The 19,504-nt window shown below is 39.0% G+C and overlaps 1 protein-coding gene across 1 annotated transcript in view; it reads right to left on the bottom strand.

Annotated features, from left to right (window-relative positions):
* Positions 1-19,504, bottom strand: part of SH2D1A (SH2 domain containing 1A) — a 174,336-nt gene that overhangs the window by 36,963 nt on the left and 117,869 nt on the right. The window lies entirely within an intron of this gene.

The following is a 19,504-nucleotide window of genomic DNA, read 5'->3' as shown; positions in this document are numbered from 1 at the left end:
TCAAAGACTTGAATTGGTTGCAAGTAAAAAGATAGAAAAGGCTATTCTGTACAAACAGTAATTAATTAAGAGCTAGAGCAGCTCTCCAAATATCAAAGTATACTTTAAGACAAAAATTAGGATTAAAAAAGAGGATATTATATAATGTTAAAAAAAGGGTCAATCCACTTAGGAAACAAACTTTTAGTTACCAAAGGGGAAAGACAGTGAGAGGGAGGGATAAATTAGGAGTATGGGATTAACAGATACACACTATCACATATAAAATAAACAGGGATTTACTGTATAGCACAGGGAACTATAATCAATATCTTGTAATAACCTATAATGGAAAAGAATCTGAAAAAAGTATATATATATAACTGAATCACTTTGCTGTATACCTGAAACTAACACAATAGTGTAGATCAACTACACTTCAATAAAATAAAATAAAAAATTTAAAGGGTCAGTCCATCAAGAAGGTATGTCAATTATAAATATATGTGCACCTTATATATGCACCTAACAACGGAGTCCCACAATACATGCCAAAAGTAGACAGAATTGAGGGGAGATAGAGGCAGTTCTACAGTAAGAGTTGGAGACTTCAGTACTCCATTTTCAATAATTTATAGAAAGACTTGATAGAAGATCAAGAAGGAAATACAAGACTTGAAAAACACTATAAACCAAATAGACTTAACAAACATCTGTGGAACAGTCAACCCAAAAACAGCACACTACATATTCTTCTTAAGTGCACATAAAAGATTCTCCAGGATAAACCTTTTGTTAGGCCACAAAACAAGTTTCAATAAATTTATGAAGATTGAAATCATACTAAGTATGTCCTCTGACCACAATGGAATGAAATCAGAAATTAATAACAGAAGGAAATTTGCAAAATATACAAATATGTGAAAGTTAAGTAACTCTACTAAATAACCATTGGGTCAAAGAAAAAAAATAACAAGGGAAATTAGAAAATATGTTGAGATTAATGAAAACAAAAACACAACATACCCAAACTAATGGGACTCAGTGAAAGCAGTGCTCAGAGGGAAATTTATAGCTACAAATGCCTATGTTTGAAAAAAGAAACATATCAAATTAATAACCTAACTAGCCCACCTTAAGGAATTAGAAAAAGGAGAGAAAACTAAACCCAAAGCAAGCAGAAAAAAGGAAATAAAAATTAGAATGGAGATAAACAAAATAGAGAAGAGAAAAAACAATAGAAAAAAAAATGAAACAATAAATGGTTCTTCAGAAGGATCAACAAAATTGACAAACAAATAGACTGTTCAAGAAAAAAAAGAAAGATTCAAATTACTAAAATCTGGAATGAATGTGGGACATTTACCATCAACCTTACAGAAATAAAAAGGATTATAAGAAAATACTATGAACAATTATATGCCAACGAATTAGATACCTAGATGAAATGGACATATTCCTAGAAACACACAAACTACCAAAACAGATTCAAGAAAAAATAGAAAATCTGAACAGACCTATAAGAAGTACAGAGATTGAGTAAGTAACCAAAAACCTGCCAACACAGAAAAGCCCACGACCAAACAGCTTCCCTGGTGAATTCTACCAAATATTTAAAGAGGAATTAACAGAAATCTTTCTCAGGCTCTTCTGTACATATAAGAGGAGGGAACACTTTCTAACTCATTAATGAGACTAGTATTATGTTGTTACCAAAACCAGACAAAGACATCACAAGAATAGAAAACTATAGACCAATATCCTTTATAAATATAGATGTAAAACTTCTCAACCAAATACTAGCAAATGGAATCCAGCAGCACATTAAAAGAGTTATAAAACATGACTAAATGGGATTTATCTCAGGAAAACAAGGATGGCTCAATAAATATTGGTGTAAAACACCGTATTACTAGAATGAAGGAAAAAACCCACATGATCATCTAATAGATACCAAAAAAACTTTTGAAAAAATGCAACACACTTTCATGAGAAAAAAAAAAGAACTCAAAAAACAAAATAGAAAGGAATGTCCTCAACCTGATAAAGGGCATTTATGAAAAACCCACAGCTAGGGCTTCCCTGGTGGCGCAGTGGTTGAGAATCTGCCTGCCAATGCAGGGGACACGGGTTCGAGCCCTGGTCTGGGAAGATCCCACATGCCGCGGAGCAACCAGGTCCGTGAGCCACAACTACTGAGCCTACACGTCTGGAGCCTGTGCTCCGCAACAAGAGAGGCCGCGATAGTGAGAGGCCTGTGCACCGCGATGAAGAGTGGTCCCCACTTGCCACAACTAGAGAAAGCCCTCGCACAGAAACGAAGACCCAACACAGCCATAAATAAAAACAAAACAAAACAAAACAAAACCTCCACAGCTAACATTATACTCCGTGGTGAAAGACTCAAAGCTTCCCCGCTAAGATCAGGAACAGATAAGAATGCCAGTTGTACCACTGCTATTCAACATTGTCCTAGAGCGTCTAGCCAGAGAAATTAGGCAAGAAAAAGAAAAGCTATCCAGATCAGAAAGGAATAAGTAAAACTGTTTCTCTTTATAAAGGACATGATCCTATATAGAGAAATTCCCAAAGAATCCACAAGAAAGTTACTAAAACTAATAAACAAATTCAGCACAGTGGCAGGGTACAGGATCAACATGCCAAAATCAGTGGTATCTCTGTACACTAGCAATGAGCGATTCCATTTCCAGAAAATTAAGAAAATAATTTCACTCTCAATACTATCAAAAGAATAAAATACTTAGGAATAAATTTAACCAAAGAGGTACAAGGCTTATACACTGAAAACCACAAAACATTGCTGAATGTGAAGGAAACTTAAGTAAATGGAAAGACATCTCATGTTCATGAATTGGAAGATGTCAAAGTGATCTACAGATTCAATGCAGTGCCCCAACAGACTTTTTTCTTTTCTTGCAAAAATGAAAAAGCTGATCCTAAAATTAACATGGAATTTCAAGGGACCCTAATAGCTAAAACAATCTTTAAAAAGAAGAACAGGGACTTCCCTGGCAGCCTAGTGTTTAAGAATCGGCGCTTCCACTGCAGGGAGCCCGGGTTGGATCCCGGGTGCAGGGAACTAAGATCTCGCATGCCGTGCAGTGTGGCCAAAAAAAAAAAAAAAGAATAAAGTTGTAGGATTCATGCTTTTATGCTTCCTGATTTCAAAACTTACAAGGTTAGAGTATCAATACAGAGTGATACTGGCATAAAGATAGACATGCAGATCAATGGGATAGAGTTGAGAGTCCAGAAATAAATCTGTCATCTCTGGTCAATTGATTTTTGACAAGGGCACCAAGACCAGCCAATGGGAAAGGAATAGTCTCTTCAACAAATGGTTTGGAGATAACTGGATATCCACAGGTAAAAGAATGAAGGTAGACTATTACCTCAGCCCATATACAAAAATTAACTCAATTTTTTGGTTTTGTCTGTTGTTGCTACTTGTTATTGTCATTTTAGTTACTTTTCTAAATTATTTTTGTAAAATTTCCATTTATCATATGTGGCCGCTGAAGTCTGTGTTCCATTAGTTTAGTGGTCAACTAGTGTATTGACAGAGTATCTATAAACACCTAAAGCCCAATAATATTTTTTAAAAGAATTTTTAAAACTCTCCCCACTCTCTGAAGATTGTCTGTGTTGGGACACGCCTTCAATGCTTAGCCAGGCCATTTACAATACTGCCCTCACCTTTACTTCCTGCTTGTGCAGAGCCTGAAGATTAGCCAGAGGTGAAAGTTTAGGATCTTTTCTGAGGATTAGGCCTTTTCTGAACATGTGTCCAGTCTTAGGCATATGCATGGCCTTCTCAATTCCCTGACTTAAGCAGGAGCTTTTAAAAACTCTCACTCCCGTGTAGATTTCCTTTGCCAAATTCTTTCTTACCAGGCTTTTTGATCTGTCTCTTGCTTGTCCTGACTGCTATCCCTTTCCCCAAGCTGCTCTGGCCAATACTTTTACCTTTAAGTGCTTTTGGCAAATGCCACTTGGGAAGCCACCCCAGACCTGGGAATGCTCTGAACTCGGTGAAACAAAGGCAAGCCCTTGTGTTACCAGTCCTTCCAGGAGCCACTAGACAGATTGAAATAAACAACCACAATTCTTTGAGAATAAGGTCTGTAATTGCTCCCTCAGGTACTCGGCAACCTGCACCAGGGGTACAGGCTGCTGTCTTCATGGCTGCCTACCATCTGGTATGTGGGGAAGGGTTGGTAGACAATTTAAAACACCAGAGAACTCTCTTGCTGCAATGCAGCAGCTTCTTTCTTCGTTAAGCTTTCCCCTGGTTGTTATAAGTTTTCAACTAGATTCCAGAGTTCTGTAAAAGTTGATTCTGACAGGTTTTGCCAGCTCATTAGTTGCTTTAATGGAGGGATGGAGCCCTGGGGTTCCCTACTCTGTCATTTTTGGTATAAAGAAAGCTATCATAGCCCCAAACCATTAATAATCCAAGTAAGATTAATTTCATCTCCTTGTCATCTCTCATTCATCCTTCCAGCTCAGCTATCACCTCCTCCAGGAAGACCACTCTACAAGCCATACTGTAATTAGTTTTTTATTCTTCTTTTTCACCAACTAGACCTAGTCGCTCCAGAGCAAAGACTGTATCCTTTCATTGCTGGATCGCTAGCACCTAACACAGTTCTACTTACATGATAGCGCTTATAAATGCCAAAGGGAAGGAACAACAGAATAATGGAAGATGGGGGGAAAGAAAGAGGGAGAAACAGATGATTCCATGACTTCTATAATCCTGTTTAAAGGTGGTGCAGTGGTTGAGAATCTGCCTGCCAATGCAGGGGACACGGGTTCGAGCCCTGGTCTGGGAAGATCCCACATGCCGCGGAGCAACCAGGTCCGTGAGCCACAACTACTGAGCCTACACGTCTGGAGTCTGTGCTCCGCAACAAGAGAGGCCGCAATAGTGAGAGGCCCGCACACCGCGATGAAGAGTGGCCCCTACTTGCCGCAACTGGAGAAAGCCCTCGCACAGAAACGAAGACCCAACACAGCCAACAATAAATAAATAAATAAAAAATTTAAAATTCAAACTGAAACCTATAAGGGGATGTCCTTGTCATGGTTTCAATTTTTTTAAAAATTAATTTTGGGAATTCCCTGGTGGTCCAGTGGTTAGGACTCTGTGACGCGACCACCGCCCCCCCAAAAAAAGTAATTTTGTTAAAGACATACACATCCCTAAAGAAAAAAATTCACCGTAGCCAAACTGATGCATGTATCTTGTGGGGAAGTGCTTTCATACAATGTTAAACTTTATAACAACGTCAAACTATTTTTAAATGAATGCAACAACACTTCATAAATGCCAAGGTATTTTAAAATTATTAAATTTAAGATACATTTGACCTTTAAGACCTTTATGGAATCAATTTCCACTGTATTGAAACAGGAAAGTGATAGATAATGGCCTGTAAAGTGAGATTTTAAAAGTAACCTGACTGAGTTATCATTCTTGATGAAACAATGATAACATCACAAATACCACCACACTTTACTTTGCAGGTGTGCAAGTTTGCAAAGTGTGAATATATGTTTACAAGAGAATAGAACAATTCAATTGCATAAATTAATCAATCTGAGAAACCACATTAAAAACATAGCTAATTTTTACATGATTTTCAGTAAGTTCATATACTTTCAATTTTAGTGTAACCTCTGTCACAAAGCCTTCATAACAACTTTAAATGATAATCATTGATGATAAAGGAAGGAAAATAACATTTTAAAGTTCATCATATTAGTATGTATCTACGCTTGTGCAGATTTAATCTCCCAGGAATCAGAGGTGGTAAATAGAATAGAGAAAAAGCATATACAGTAAATATAAGCTATATATGCTGAGTACTGAGGAACAGTTTTATACTGCTTTAGGAAAATTTACACCTTTTATTACATAGGCTTTCTTTTCTTGTACTTTGCACCCACAGTGACCTCTGCGATATAGCTGCCCAGAAGATGCCAAAAGAAAAGAGAGGAGGCACCTGGGCAGTTAATCTCAGAAATACTAGAGCCACGTTCCCTGAATTCTTTTCCCCATGTGAGCACAATACATGGGCAGGAAACCATAGTAGATAATCAACCCAAGTGTGAGCATAGCTGAACACAATATCACATTGTAAGTAAATATAGCTTACAATTAATTTCATCTGACCCATATTGACAACTTGCATAGTTATTATTGTCTATATGGTAAAATTAGCCACGAAGAGTAAGCAGATTCTGTAAATTCATTTTACACAGACAAACTGGATTTTTGTATTTCCTTTCTCCATGTTCTCAAGTATCTGTAAGTAGCATCACTATTGAACATTTTCCTTGAAATTACTCACAATTTTATGTCTTCCTACCCCCATTCCCACCACAAACACACTCATATACACAACCTCTTACATCTGCTGACATTCCAAGGTGCCCTGGAGAACTCAAGGAGGCAGGAACTCTGGGGCATTAAGCTCCAGCTGACTAACTGACTGGCAAGTCATGCTTGGATCACCACACTTGGAGGAGAAGGCAAGGACAGATGAGCCATCAGCCAAGTGCCGCGGTGTGAAACAAAGAGGAATGGACTCTCAATCCCCAAGAATCTGAGAGTCTTAAGTTTGGTACAGAAGGTAGGGGGCTGAAGCAGAAGGGGAGGAACCAAGTAGGTGGCAGATCTGTGAGCAGCTAGTTATCTCAGGACAAGCATAGGCTGACTGGTACAGAAAAACTGGGGATGCAGCCTTTGGGAAAAATCACTGGACTAGAATTGAAGGAAATTGGCAGGCCGTTTTTGCCCTAGCAGTTCTTAGAAATAGCTTACCAATAGCTATTGGTAAGCACCATCTCCAAAATACATTTATATTATTAATATAAATTCAATTATACTAGAGTGTAAAATGACTACTGCTCTGGTTTTTTTTGTTTGTTTGTTTTTGTTTTTTAATTAATTATTTATTTATTTATTTTTGGCTGTGTTGGGTCTTTGTTTCTGTGCGAGGGCTTTTCTCTAGTTGCGGCAAGTGGGGGCCACTCTTCATCGCGGTGCGCGGGCCTCTCACTATCGCGGCCTCTCTTGTTGCGGAGCACAGGCTCCAGACGCGCAGGCTCAGTAGTTGTGGCTCACGGACCTAGTTGCTCCACGGCATGTGGGATCTTCCCAGACCAGGGCTCGAACCCGTGTCCCCTGCATTGGCAGGCGGATTCTTAACCACTGTGCCACCAGGGAAGCCCCTACTGATCTGGTTTTGATCTGATGGCAAGGAGGAGACTTTTGAGGGCACTGGATACCTAAAGGTCAATAGGCTATAGCTGATGATTGAATAACAGGAAGAGGTGAAGTCAACTTCTATTTTTCTCTGGTGAGGGTAGTACTGACAAGCCTAACCCCAGGCCACCTCACAGCCTTTTTTTTTTAAATGCCACTTAAGGTATCCCTGTGATTTTTCCATAACCTTTTTGACCCTTGCTCAGTGGATTCCATTTAGCTATTAGAAAGGAATGGGCATCAGGCAGTGCTGATAGGACTTTATCCAGAGTTCCCGAACCTCAGAAGGACATAAAGCCATTGGTAGAAGAAATCAGTTATCCCTCCAGACTTGCCTCAAGGCTGAGAAGAGAGGATGGTGACTTCTTCACCAGCTCTGCCAGGGTCTGAGTTCCACACTCCACTACTGTCCTGCTCTTCACAAGTCAGTGGCTAGGAAGACAGCAGACCACTCTAGAGGCACCACCTCTTTCCATGGAAATTTGAGATTAAAACCTTGTACCAGATAGGGGCACTCATTACCCACCACCCCAAGAAACACAGACTTATACAAACGCTTCAGGGGAGACAGACACTGTACCCAACAGAGCAGCACAATGAGAAGGCAACATTCCAGCCCTGCTGTCTCTGCTCAAAGGCACGCTCGGCACTGTACACTCACCAGAGGTGTTTCTGCTCTGAAGTGCCACCCATCATCTCTCTCTGGAATGCACTTTTTCCCATCTGCTCTGACCCACAGCTGAGTGAATGCTTTGGACACTTTCTTGCTGGTAATAATAACAGCTGTGGTTTAGGGAATGCTCACGTGGTGACTATGCAAAAAAAATATATATATATATATATTACCTCATTGAATCCTCATAACAACTTTATGAATTACAGGTACAATTATTATCCCTTTTTACAGATAGGAAACTGGGGCTCATAAAGATTAAGTAATTTGCCCAAGATCACACAGCTAGGAAATGGTGGATCTAACACTTTGGTGAAGATGGCATACTTGTTTTCGATCTTTTTCTTTGAAGAAATTTAATGTTAGTGATACAACTAAAGTTCTCCTCCATCACATTTTCTCCCTCTCTCCCTTCCTCCTTCTTTCTCTGAAAGTAACCCAAGGTTGGTGTATATCTTCCTGGGTGTGCTTTTATAAATATGTATTTACCCATAAATAATATATAGTATTACCTCTGTGGTAAATGGTATCAACTGTTTTCAAACTTGCATTTTTCACTTTACATGATGTTTTCTAAATCCTCACATGTTGATAACTATAAATCAGTTCATTCATTTTTAACTGCTGTTTAATAGTTCACTCTATGAATGTGCATTTTCCAGTTTTTTCACCATTAGCAACAGTTGTGATCAACAACATTGTACATGTCTACTGGTGTATATATGTGAGTATATGCCTAGAAGTGGAATTTTCCCCATACAGGCACCTCCAATTTTATTATACATTGCTGAATTGTTCTCCAGAATGGTCTTAACAGTTTATAGTTCAGTCTGATTACAAATACAGAATTTCTGCATTTCAGAACTTACTAAACAGAGTCATCTTAAACATAATAGCACAGTTGAGACAACTGATGCCTAAGAGAAACAGTATAAGATAGTGGTTCCCAAGCCATTGGTTCCCATCCCAATGTCCAGTAGAATTATCCAGTGGACTTATAGAATGCAGATCTCCAGGCCTGGCCCCAGACAAAATGCTCCCAGGTGATCCTGATGCAGTTCATCTGTTACTTAGAGTTTGTAGACCACTGGTCTCAGCTACATTCTTACCATACACTCACTATTCAAGATTTTTTTCATCTTTAACCATATGTTAATTTAGACTATTAGAAAGCAACACATATGGCTGCATTAGCTGCTCCCCTTTACACATTACCATAAAATATGTGTTTGGCTTTTACTAAGGGCTGTCATAGAAGAACCATGTAAGAATTGGGAGGGAAGAGAGTTGAAATTAGGTAATTCTGTTTCATTCTGCTGTATTCTGTATTAAGATTGCTAATTAAGAAGAAATAGTCTTGTTTTCACTGCCCCAAATTCATCAACAGCAGCCAGACAAGGACAGGGGAAGAACCTTATGCTGTAAATTTTCAAAAGAGATAACCAGAGGAAAAGAGTATCTGGTGCTTCCAAACTCACCTGCATTCCCATAATTAGTACTGAGGAAAGAAGGAGTGTTCACAAAAACCTGACAACTTTTCATGAATTTTCTTCAGTTTATAGAGACATGGCATGCAAGGATGAGTAGGAGTAAAATTGCCTAATTTTTCCTGAGTCAGTTTTGATAAGTAATATTTTTCTAGGAATTTTCCAATTTCATCTAAAGTTTTCAATGTAGTCTTTTATAATATACTCTTATCATCTCCTTAATGTCTGTGGCATATGTAGTGATGTCTCATTTTTTGTTTTCGTATTTTCTTGATCAGTCTTGCTAGAGATTTGTTAATTTTATTGTTCTTTTTGTAAGAACTTTTGGTGTTGCTGGTCTACTCTGTTGTATTATTATTTTATATTCTGTTTCATTAATTTCTGTTCTTACTGACAATGTTGAACATTATCTGAGCTTTGTGCTCCCACCCTTTAGTACTCCAGCTAACTTGCAAAGGACCACCCTGCCCTCACATATACCTAAAGAAGACACACCTTCTCCACTCTTCCTCAACACCTCAAATAAGATCCATCTTCATCACTCCTCATGAATCTCATAAGACTTACCTACAATTCCCTTATTTACCTGCTTCTATAAAACCCCAGACCCCTTCCTTTTGAGACATTCTTAAGGAATATTCACCTGATTGCAATAGCTTGTATAAAATTATCTCCTTAAATGTCCAGTGATTTTGTCTTTCACATAATCTTTATTGTTTTCTTCCTTCTGCAATCTTTGGACTAATTTTTTTTTAACTTTATGAGCTTAGCTTTTTAAATTTCAACCTTTCTTCTTTTTAATATATACACTTAAGGCTGTAACTTTCCCTCCAGGTACTACTTTAACTGCATCCCACAAATTTTGATATGTAATATATTGATTGTTGTGAAGTTCAAAATATCTCTTAATTTCCAATGTCTTATTTGATCCAAGTCTTATTTCAAAATCTATTTCTTAATTTCCCAAATATGAGGGTTTTCTGGATATATTTTTGTAATTCATATCTAATTCAATTGCATCAAAGTTGGAAAATATATTCTCTGCGATTTTAATTATTTGAAATGTTAGGTATATCATTACAGCCCAGTTCATGATCATATTTGATAAGTGTTCCACATGTGCTTGAAAAAAATTATATTCTGCAGTTTTTGGTATAGTATTCAATATCCTTTCATTAGCTCAGATTTGTTCATTGTACAATTTGAGCAACAAAATAAATAATAATATTGGATTATAACTCAGAATAAAATAAATATCCATGAGTCTCTACAGATATAAATAAATGATTGAATAAACATATAAATGGGGGAGAAGGGACAAATCTCCCATGCAAAAGAATTTGAAATAAACTATGTAGATACCCTACCCTAAAGGAGGGGGAGCATAACATCCCATTCCTTGAGTGTAGGCTGGACTTAATGGCTCAATTCCAAAGAATGGACTATGAAAAAGGGAAAATAGTAACTTCACAGTGGAAAAACCTGGCAGACACCACCTTAACCAAGTGATCAGAGTTAACATCATTGGTGATGAGTCATATTGAAATCACACACCCCCCTCATAAGATGCAAGAGATGGGTACTTCACTTCTGTGGTGTTCTTTCCAAAAACCCATAACCCCAGAGAAATCATGAAATTTCAATCATGAGAAAATATCACATCAAAGAAACCCAAATTGATGTACATTCTACAAAATACTTGATCATTCAAATTTAGCCAAGGTCATAAAAGACAAAGACTGACAAATTGTGACATACTGGAGGAGACTAAGGACACATGACAACTAAATGCAATATGGTATCCTGGATTGGATACTGGAAAAGAAAAAGGACATTAGTGGAAAAATAGGTGAAATCTGAATAAAGTCTGTACATTAGTTAACAATATATCTACCAATGTTAATTTCTCAATTTTTACAAATGTACTATTGTTACTTAAGATGTTCATATGCAGAGAAGCTTGGTGAAGAGTATATGGGAACTCTCTGTACTATCTTTACAACTTTTCTATATATTTAAAGTTATTCCAAAATTAAAAGTTTATTAAAAACACATTTATTTATTGTATTCAAATTTAATATGCACACACACACACACACACACACACACACACACACACACAGAGGGAGAGGGAGAGAGAGAGAATTTTTTTTTCTGCCTGTACTGTCAACTATTGAGAGAAGTATGTTGAAATCTACCACTGTGATTGTGGATTTGTTTAATTCTCCTTGTAGTATTCTCAATGTTTGCCTTTATGTTTTGAGGCTATGTTATTAAGAACATAAATATTTTACAGTTTTATATCTCTTGGTGAATTGAACCATTTATTTGTATGGAGATTCCCTTTTCATCTCTAGTAATGATTTTTACCTTAAATTTTGTATTGTCTGTTATAATATTGAGCTTCCATGCTCTTTACCATTTTCCCTTCATTTTTGACATGGTAATTCCTTACTGTGTTGTCAGTTTTCAGTGTTTTTGAGAAGCTGTCATTCATAATGCCAAGACAATTCAATGGGGAAAGAATGGTCTTTTCAACAAATGATGCTGGAAAAGCTAAACACATGCCAAAGAATAAATTTGGACCCCTACCTCACACCATATACCAAACTGAACTTAAAATGGATCAAAGACCTAAATGTAATAGTTAAAGCCATAAAACTCATTCAGGATCCAATGGGGTGGGTAAAGATTTCACAGTAGAACACAAAAAACTTTCACCATAAAAGAAAATATTGATAATTTGGACTTTGTTCAAATTAAGAACTTCTGTCCATCAAAAGAGACCATTAAGAAAAGGAAAAGCCACTTGTAATACATATATACCAGCGGTCCCCAACCTTTTTGGCACCAGGGACTGGTTTCGTGGAAGACAATTTTTCCATGGAAGGGGGGGAGGGGAGGATGGTTCAGGCAGTAATGCGAGCAATTGGGGGGATGGTTCAGGCAGTAATGTGAGCGATGGGGAGCAGCAGATGAAGCTTCACTCGCTTGCCTGCTGTTCACCTCCTGCTGTGTGCCCAGTTGATATATACAATAACAGATTCATGGCAGACTAAAGAAAGAACTTCTACAAATCAACAAGAAAAAGACAACCCAATTTTTTAAATGGCACATCACAAAAATACTGAATAAGCACTTCACAAAAAAGATAGCCAAATGACCGTTAAACACGTGAAAATATGTTCAGCATCATTAGTCATCAAGGAAATGCAAATCAAAACAATGATATACCACTAAATACCTATTAGAATGGCTGAAATTTAAAAGGCTGACAGTACCAAGTGTTCACAAGGATGTGGAGCAACCAAAACTCTCATACATTGCTTATGGGTGTGTAAATTAATGCAGTCACTTCAGAAAACTATTCAGCAATATTTTCTAAAGCTTAATACTAGCCTAATCCCGGATCCAGTAATTCTATTCCTAGGTACATAGCCAAGATAGTTGATACCCAAGATAGCTGAGTGCATATGCCCTTCAAAAGACATGCACAAGAATATAATAGCAGCTTTTTTATATTGGCCACAAACTAGGACAAGTCAAATGTTCATCAGTAGTAGAATGAATAAATAAATTGTGGCATATTCATACAATGGAATATGAGCAGCAGCAATAGAAAAGGACAGTCTACTGCCACACAGAAAAACATGGTTGGATTTCACATACATAATGTTAAACAAAAGAAGACAGAAACAAGACTACTTTCAGTATGATTCCATTTATATGAAGTTTAAGAACAGGCAAAATTAACAAATTGTAATGTGATGAAAAAAATGGCCACAAGCTTTTTTGCAGCTCCTGCCATCAGGAAGTAGAGTTTATTTCTCCACTCCTGGAATCTGGGATGGCCTTGTGTCTTACTTTGACTGAAAGAATGCAGTGGGGGTGATACTGTACAGCTTCTGGGCAATTTGCTGTGCCTTCTTGCTGCCCTGAGATCTCCATGTGAAGCAGCCCAGTCTAACCTCTTTGAGGATCAAATACCCATGTGGAGAGTGGGGCCCAGCTGACAGCCAGTACCAACCACCAGATATATGTATGACACCATCTTGGACCATCCAGCTCCAGTCAAGCTGTCAAATGACTGCAACCAAATGAGTGACCACAGGTGAGATCAGCAGAAGAATTTCCAGTTGAGTCCAGCCTAAATTCCTGACCACAGAATTATGAGCAAATAAAATGGTTGTTTTGTCGTATTGATCCACCAAGTTTTAGAGTGGTTTGTGATAGACAACTGATACATTGATATAAGACAGAATACCGGTTACCTCTTGGGGGTGGATATTGACTGAGAAGGAGCATGTGATAGCATGGCAGATTTATTTCGTACCTTGATTTGAGTGGTGGTTATGCAGGTGTATATTTACACATGACACAGGTGTATATTTATATAAAGTTCATCAAGCTGTACACTTAAAATTTGGGCATGTTTTATATGTTAAAACCAATAATTTGTTTTAAAGGCAAGGTCCGGTTTGGTTTGGTTCTCCCTGAGTTTGGTAGGCAGAATAATGCCCCAAAGATGTCCTAATCCTTGGAACCTGTGAATATGATAGGTTACCTAGAAAGAGGGAATTAATGTTGTGGATGAAATTATATTTGCTAATCAGCAGATAGGGAGATTATCCTGGATTATCCAGGTGGGTCCAATGTCCTTAAAAGAGGAAGCAGGATGCCGAAGAGTAGAGTCAGAGGGACTACAGAAGAATGATCAGAAAAATGCAACATAATCTGGCTTTGAAGATGGAGGAAGGGGACCATGAGCTAAGGAATGCAGGTGGCCTCTAGAAACTAGGAAAGACAAGGAAATGGATTCTCTCCTAGAGTCTTCAGAGGGAACTAGCCCTGCCAGTACCTTGATTTTAACCCAGTGAAACCTATTTCAAACTTCTGAATTATAGAACTGGAAGATCCTAACTTCTTGTTGTTTTAAGTCACTAATGTTTGTAGTAATTTGTTACAGCAGCAATAGAAAATGAAGCAGCTGACCTCAGTGGATCTAGTTATAGCTCTTAGTGGCCAGCAATCTCATTTTACACCTAACTCCTTCCTCCCTAGTAAGGCAGCTCTAGAGGAGCCAGGGCAAGAACAGTTCTCTTGTGCACAGCCTCAGAAAACCAAGACCATGGGCTGGCTTCATGGGTGTACAACCAGTGCAGTTGCACAGGGCCTTATGCTTAGAAGGGCCTCGCCCTTGGTTTAATGCTTTGCTGTTACTGTCTTGAAATTCTTAATAATTTTTGAACAAGGGGCCCTGCATTTTCATTTTGCACTGGGCGCCACAAATTATATTGTCAGTTCTGCTGCCACTCCCTGCACTCCTCTTTACTCAGTGCCAGCACCAGCCCACCAGACCGGCCTCTCTTTAAATTGTTGGTAAATTTATTTCATGGGTCCTATTATCCTTCCCTGGCACTAGGCCTTAAAAATGGCCACTCTCTCTACCTTGATAGATCTTCCTAACTCCAAATCTCAGGACAGAGAGGCTGGACATATAATTCTCTTCCCTCCCTGGACTTCTCATGGTGACTGGCCCACCCTTGCCTCAGACGTATGTACATCTGTCTGGTGAACATCTGCATAACTGAGATGGCCTCTCAAAGATCTGCTCCAGGGTGCCCTTCTGACTGCTTGTATGGAAAGTAACTGGCAACTTCTTTCTCTGAAGAGGAGAAAATATAATTACAGTCAGCCCTCGGTATCCTCAGGGGGTTGGTTCCAGATACTAAAATCTGTGAATACTCGAGTCCCTTATATAACTGGCATAGTATTTGCACATAATCTACACACATCCTCTCATAGACTTCAAATCATCTCTAGATTACTTGTAGTAACTAATACATTGTCAGTGCTATGTAAATAGTTGTAAATACAATGTAAATAGTTGCTGGCATGGCAAATTCAAGTTTTGCTTTTCGGAACTTTCTAGAATTTTTTTCTAATATTTTTGATCAGGGGTTGGTTGGATCCATGAATTTGGAACCTGTGTATACAGAGGGCTGATTGTATATTGGATAGGACACCCACTACATGTAGAACAGTAGTGCTTGGTGATGTTAATAAGCGTGACAGAAAAAGGAGTTATGTGGCCAAGGAACTTTGTCAAACTGAGTTTAAAAAATTAAATAGCTTTTTTTCCTGGAGGACTTCTCAGCTCTCTTAATGTGCTAAAGGACATTATGACTCTCCAAAGTGGGGATTGAGGGAGAACTAAAGTATGTAGTGCTTCACGAACTTATTTGACAAGGGACCTCTTTTCTCCTAGGGAATCATGCAGGACTAATTTTCCACAGAAAAAGGTTAGAGAAATTGTCTCCTAAACAAATTAAGCCCTTACCAGGCTGAACATTTAGTTTATCTCCTTTTGCATTAACTATAACCTGGCAAACAAACACATACCTAAGTGAGAAAACTTTCTTTGTCTGTAACTCTTCCCTTCCACTGCCCTTCTGCTCACATATATACTCTATACAGAAGGACAGCAGCCTAGAGAGTAGAATTCAAATTCATGCTTCTTGAGTGGGGTGATGATGGTGATAGTGATGGTGATAATGACGATGATAGCTAACGTTTATCAAGCACTCATTCTGTACCAATAAGCTCTGTTCTAAGCACTTGTCACGTATCGTTTTATTTAATACCATGGCCTAGTTTTAATTAATACCCTGCAGAAAAAGAGAATACCCTGCATTTGTAATGCAGGAGCCTCAGTTTACAATGGATAAATCTCAGTGGACACCGCTGATGGTAGACCCAGCATTTTTTTGTCACAGGGTAGCAGCATTTCCAGTGGCACATCTCCATCCGAAGGATTAGAGAATTCCTTTTCTGTTCATAAAACGAACAAACCAAACCAACCAAACAAACCTTATAAACCCAACAGCAAACTACTGACAGCTTAATTGTGAACCTGCGGGGGATGAAGCTGAAACACCTGGCATTTTTTCCATTCAAATATACATCAGTGAATGACTGATGATACTGCCATTCAAGAAAACTAAGATTTGTTCTGGAAGCTGGGAACTGATTACTCGAGTGAGCTCTAAAGCAACTGCTGGGGGAAATATGCTCTCAGCCTCTGAAGTTACACTCAGGTCATAAAATATTTCTGTGAACACGTGTAGAGGATGTTCAGCTAATGGAATATTGAACACAAAATGGAGAACTCACTTGGTTTTTATCTTTTATATAAAAAAGTAATAATAAAAGCCAATATGATGGCTGTTACTCTCACAACAAATATCTTTAGAACACAAATTTCTTCAGGCCCCTCTAGCCTGTGGATACTACAGAACTAAATGTAATCACCAAATTTTACTGTTTCTTCCACTCAGTGCACCCAAAACCCCAACTTCTTCAATTAAGGGCCCTCTAGGTATTCCTGAGGAATGGATATCACCTGCGAGCACAAACAACTCTAACCACTGTCTAATCAACTGCCGTGTGGTTTCTGCCATTTCTTCTGCTTCTACCTTCCATACCCACTCTCTTCGCTGGGCATTATGGCATCAGCCAGGCACCACTGTCCCCCTCTGGTCATCTTCTGCCATCTTCTACCAGGCTTCTCGATGTCTCGTTGAAGCTGAGGCACTGGAGTCTAGAGATGTCAGATCTGCATGGTGCTGTGTGGACAAGTGGGGAAGAAGGCTGCTTATGCCCTATTATCTTTTTTAGTGAAAGGAGCAAGAGTGGATACTATAAGTGAACTAAAAGCCTCATCATTCTTATTGGGAGCATGCAGATATCGTTTTCATCATAAGCTACCAAAGGGGAGCAGAATTTGCAACATGAAACTATACCTCTTTGGCATAAGGATTATTTTAAGTTGGTTTTTTAAAAAAATATATTTATTTATTTATTTATTTTTGGCTGCGTTGGGTCTTCGTTTCTGCGCGCGGGCTTTCTCTAGTTGCGGCGAGCAGGGGCTACTCTTTGTTGAGGTGCACGGGCTTCTCATTGCAGTGGCCCCTCTTGTTGCGGAGCACAGGCTCTAGGTGCGCAGGCTTCAGTAGTTGTGGCACGCGAACTCAGTAGTTGTGGCTCACCGGCTTAGTTGCTCCGCGGCATGTGGGATCTTCCCGGACCAGGGCTCAAACCCGTGTCCCCTGTGTTAGCAGGCTGATTCTTAACCACTGTGCCACCAGGGAAGCCCTAAGTTGGTTTTTTTTTAAGAAACAGCAGACACAGGAGAAGCCCTGAAAACCACGTAGAAGTTACCCTTTTATGAGAGAAATTTACATATATTAGAATTTATTAGGGAAATCTCCATTTGTAAGGCACTCACCTCTCTCTTTCTCTCTGTCTCTCCCCCAAGAAAAGGAGGGGAAGGTGACTAAATCTTTAGAAACTCTTACCAATGGAGAGGGCAATGACTTAAAGTTTCATAACAACCTTACCCTTGTTTACTGTGCTTTTCCTGGTAACCTCCCATAACTGCCCCTGCCCCCAACATCTTTTGTCTTTAGCTGGAGATGGTATTTAAGGTGTTGACTTGGGCCATTTCAGAGTTACTTAGTTTTCCTGGGTCTCTACCATGTATGCAGGAGGAATACATGCTACTAAACTTCTGTTCATTTTTCTCATGTTAATCTGTGTTTCATTACAGGGAGGGGTCTGAGCCAAGAATGTAGAGGGTAGAGGGGAAATAATTTTTCCTCCCCTACAGTACTCAGTCTCACATTTAAATGGACAGGGAGACAAATCTGAGTGATTCTATTTTCCTTAAATAGGAGTTCCTGACCTTTTTGTATGCCATGCACCCCTTTGGCAGTCTGGAGAACTCTATGGACCCTTTCTTAGAATAATGTTCTTATATGCATAAAATAAAATACATCAGATTACAAAGGAAACCAATTATGTTGAAATACAGTTTTTCAAACAATTTGAGGTTTTTTTGTTTGTTTGGCCTCGCTGCGTGGCATGTGGGATCTTAGTTCCCCAAACAGGGATTGAACCTGCGCCCCCTGCAGTGGAAGCACAAGTCTTAACCACTGGACCACCAGGGAGTCCCTATCAAACAATTTTTAAACACAAATTTTATATGGTAATATATATGCTTTTTATTAGCTTGTTAAATAAATGATCTAGTAGCAAGTCTAACACCACAATAATTCAAAGTAGTGCGTGAGTAAATAATATTTTGAGACATTTGAAAAAAATTGCAGTGTGGTATAAAAATATCTATGATTTGTTTCCATGACAGAGTGACAGATACTGCTCCTCCATTGTGGTTTGTTGCCTATGTTCATAATTGGGGGAAAATGCTAAATTTCAAAGCTGTAATTGTTTTCCCTTCCAAGTTCACAGACCCCATGAATTCTATTCCTGAAGCCCAGGTTGAGAATCACTGCCTTAGAATGAGTTCTCTTTAAAGAGTACTCATAGGGCCTCATGCTAAAAGACTTCTAGCTGCCCATCCCTGCAGTTCATTGCATAAGCCCAGACAAATCCAAATCCCAGCCAGGACTCAAGCTGGGAACCCTACTATATTTAGATGAAATGTTTTTAAAACTAGATGGGTCTATTATTAGGATATTTCTACATAATCAAGAGATCTCCTTGACTGGGTCAGTTTTAACCTGGCATTGCTTCCCAGTATCCACAGTCCCTACCAATCTACCCACCACACTGTGACAAGAGTGATCATTTAAAATGCAAACATGATCGTGTCACTCCCCTACTTAAAATACTTGGCTCTTCTGGCCCTCTGTCGCTTTCAGAAAAAAGGCATTTCATAAGCATGTTTCCACCTGTTGGCCTACCTCCTTCCCCTACCCAACCACAGTTTATACTATAGTAATTCAAAATCACTAAACCAGGGCTTCCCTGGTGGCGCAGTGGTTGAGAATCTGCCTGCTAGTGCAGGGGAAACGGGTTCGAGCCCTGGTCTGGGAAGATCCCACATGCCGTGGAGCAACTAGGCCCGTGAGCCACAACTACTGAGCCTGCGCGTCTGGAGCCTGTGCTCCGCAACGGGAGAGGCCGCGATAGTGAGAGGCCCGTGCACCGCGATGAAGAGTGGCCCCCGCTTACAGCTAGAGAAAGCCCTCGCACAGAAATGAAGACCCA

Source organism: Balaenoptera physalus (genome assembly GCF_965194825.1).
Source record: "Balaenoptera physalus genome assembly, chromosome: X".
NCBI lineage: Eukaryota > Metazoa > Chordata > Mammalia > Artiodactyla > Balaenopteridae > Balaenoptera > Balaenoptera physalus.
This window is presented reverse-complemented; position numbering and strand designations above follow the sequence as displayed.